This window comes from Babylonia areolata, chromosome 6 (assembly GCF_041734735.1).
Source record: "Babylonia areolata isolate BAREFJ2019XMU chromosome 6, ASM4173473v1, whole genome shotgun sequence".
NCBI lineage: Eukaryota > Metazoa > Mollusca > Gastropoda > Neogastropoda > Buccinidae > Babylonia > Babylonia areolata.
Window position 1 is genome coordinate 47,986,777 of NC_134881.1, and position 3,653 is coordinate 47,990,429.

The window sequence follows — 3,653 nt, forward strand, 5'->3', positions numbered from 1 at the left end:
GGGTTATATATAATATAGTATTCATTCTTAATCTCCACCAGTTGCTGTGGTGTTCCTATGCTCAAGTTATACTGCTAAAGTGGCAGGCAGTTTCCATGTTGCATCACAACATTGTTGCTTATGCTTATAGTCCTGCTGATCACTGGTAACTGGGCTGGCTGCTGAAATGTGGAAAACCTGGCTTCCAATGATCAACTATATAATGACGGGCTTTGAATATTATATATATATCAAACTATCACTTTTTTTATGAACAAGGTAGTTCATTAAAGCTATTCGACACTATCTGAGTATTATGGCTAATTTGTTTTGTTTTTTTTCTTCTCTTAACATGTATAAATCCAAACACTTACACAATAGATATCTACTTCTCTTAACATGTATAAATCCAAACACTTACACAATAGGTATCTACTTATTTGCGCTTACACAATCGTGGTTCATACTAAATGCTGAAAATAACGTGATGCAATATTCTGAGTTTAGCAACATACAACGTTCTGACCACAACGCTCTGCTCACTAATATAATAAATATACCAATATGTTTTTTAACTGCTAATTAAATAAACTGACCGATAAATACTGAATTAACTAAATCTGAATGTTTACAACGAAATCTGATTCAGCTGTCGTCTGCGCAGTCCAAGCTCATCAACTGATGATCGTGTTACATTCTGCATTTATCATAATTTCCGAAAGCTGCAAATGTTAAGGTCTGGAGAACTCTACAAGTAACCACTTGCAAATACACAACCGTTACACCGCCATTCGTCATGGTTTATTTCGTTCGAAATAAAACGACATAACACTATACTTGCCTGTCTTCTTCCCTCTTTCCTCACAATATTACTACAACTCACTCCACGCCCTTGGCCTTGATAATAATAAACGGGGTTCATGACCCTAAATTTTGACGTCATAATATATTCCCACAGAATGGCATGCAATTTTGGCAAAATCAGCAAAGGTTGTCAGCAATATTAACCTGTAACTTCATACATTAAAAAAAAAAAAAAGAAAAAAAAGAAAAGAAAAAGATACTAAACAAAAGAAATGTATTGTGCTTCTCCACCCGGAAGTCAATAACGACATGACCTGCAACTGTACGGTAACCAGTGCTTGTCAAAAGTCTTCTACCTTATTTCGCCTTTTTTTCTTTCTTTCTTTCTTTCTTCTTCTACTTCTTCATCATCTTATTTTATATATCTCTCTTTTTAATCATTCAGTTTCATCACACACACACACACACACACACACACACGAATAATTTGCTACTGCACTAAGTCTGACCTGCAGATCGGCGATGCACAGCAGGTATATGTAACTGAGAGTTATTTATTACTGATATTAATTGCAATTTCTTTTCATATCTTATTTTCTTGTTTTCTTACTATGACCCATCAGAGGCAGGTTTGGGCGACTTGGACTGTGATTTTCTCCCCGTTGACGAGACAAAATGCCACTGTCGGAACCAGTTATGGCTGATAGATGACTCAGTGGATCACTTGCCATGGTAATACTCGAGACAGTGCCATTACCGAGACATTAGATGAGTCCGCAAATTGGGGTGAAAATGCAGTCATATCAAGCATTTAACTGGCTCGATCTCTCCCTCGAAGACAGAGACAGGGAGATACAGAGCAAAGTATAAAACAAGACTATGATCAGATTGACATTTTCCCATATCTTAACATCAATAAAAGCTCCTGATTCAATATTGTTTTCTTTGTTACATGTGGTTTTGTACAGGTCTGCTCTGTGACCTCAGCGTTTGTGTGGGTCAGTTGTTGGTGTTTTTTTGGGGTTTTTTTTTTGTTGTTTTTTTTTTTCTCCTCTCCATCGGCCGGCAGTATAGTCAGCCGGTGTTGTGTTGTTGATTTTGTTGTTTTCATCAAACCGATAATTGGCGAACTTGTCTCAGTAGCACTGTGAATGATGATAATGTACTGTGAAAAAAAAAAAAAAAATTAAGCATACATAAGACAAGTAAAATTTTTAAAAAGATTGAAAGATCGGGAATAATTTCACTTTGTTCAATATCAGTAGCATTGACCCCCTCAGACCCCCACTTCACCCCCGCTCCTTAGCAACAAAAAAAAAAAAAGGAAAAAATACAACAAAAGAAGAAAATTTTAAATATTAAAATTAACAGGAGATACAAATTGGGTTTATGAAGAAAAGAAAAAAAAAATGCCAACCGCCGGATTGTTCCGTGCCGGAACCCGGGATTGAACCAGGGACCTTTAGATCTTCAGTCTAACGCTCTCCCAACTGAGCTATTCCGGCTGACAGGCGATTGATGATAATCAAGGACTATTATTGCACAGCGCAACCAGGGACATTGTCTCTCATGGATGACTTTCTTCACATGAGCAGTATAGATCAGCACGCCCAAACGTGCTCGCGATTGAACACACACACGCGCGCGCGCGCGCGCCCTCAACACAAGCACACACTGTCCTACTCACAGTTCTACTGACTCATTATAAATGTCTTTCAGTGTCAGAAATACTACAAAATCACTGAGTAATAAAAACGGCGACGTTAAACGACGGAAAGCAAGAAACTTCAAAAACACACATAGATACACATTCAATCACTGATGTGATTCGTCAGTGCACACACACCGGCCGCGGCGTAATAATGCATGACGTCAGTTATACGCACGTACCGTCAGAAGTGCGAGCACACTCAGTGACACTCATGACACACTACAGTAACACACACACACACTGACACACACACACACACACACACACACACACACGCACACACACACCGTGGCTGGCACACACACACACACACACACACACACACACACACGTTAAAGATCCTGTAATCCATGTCAGCGTTCGGTGGGTTATGGAAACAAGAAATACCCAGCATACCCCCCCACCCCCACCCACCCCACCCCTCCGAAAACGGAGTATGGCGGGGTAAATATCCTCGGTCGGAGACCGAAAGCCAGTGATACATTTTCGAAACAAACTTTCCTCATAGACTCTCGTAAAAGAATACCCGTATATTGAATGGCAGTTGCTCGTGGAAGGCTGGAACTGAATGTGTCCCTGTCGACGACACACGCGTCTTCAGAAAAGCGACGAAACTGAATGAGCCACAGGCATCGGAGACTGCAGTCCTCTGTGCGAGTTTGACTGGCAGTGTTCCTGGGCCGCACAACACGACGGACTGGCTGCCTGTTGGACTCAGTGCTTCCCGCTGATTCTTTCTCAAAGAAAACGTCTGGATAACACACACACACACACACACACACACACACACACACACAGTGACACACACACGCACACACCGGTACCGCAGACTGACACACACACACTGGCACACTGGCACGGCTGACACTGATACACACTCACTCACCGACTGCACACACACACACACACACACCGTGACACACACACACACACACACACACACACACACACACACACCGTGACACACACACACACACACACACACACACACACACACACACACACACACACACACACACACACACACACACACACACACACACACACACAGAGTCACACACACCGTGGCACGGCCGAATGGTGACACACATCAGTACCGTGAGTACGCGCGCACACACACACACACACACACACATACACCGTGACACACACACTGACA

The 3,653-nt window shown here is 41.9% G+C and overlaps 1 non-coding gene across 1 annotated transcript; it reads right to left on the minus strand.

The window, feature by feature from the left end:
* Positions 1 to 2,215: 2,215 nt before the first annotated feature.
* Trnaf-gaa (transfer RNA phenylalanine (anticodon GAA)) lies at positions 2,216 to 2,288 on the minus strand. The gene has a single exon. It is a non-coding gene; the product is annotated as a tRNA-Phe (tRNA).
* Between the last annotated feature and the right edge of the window lie 1,365 nt (positions 2,289 to 3,653).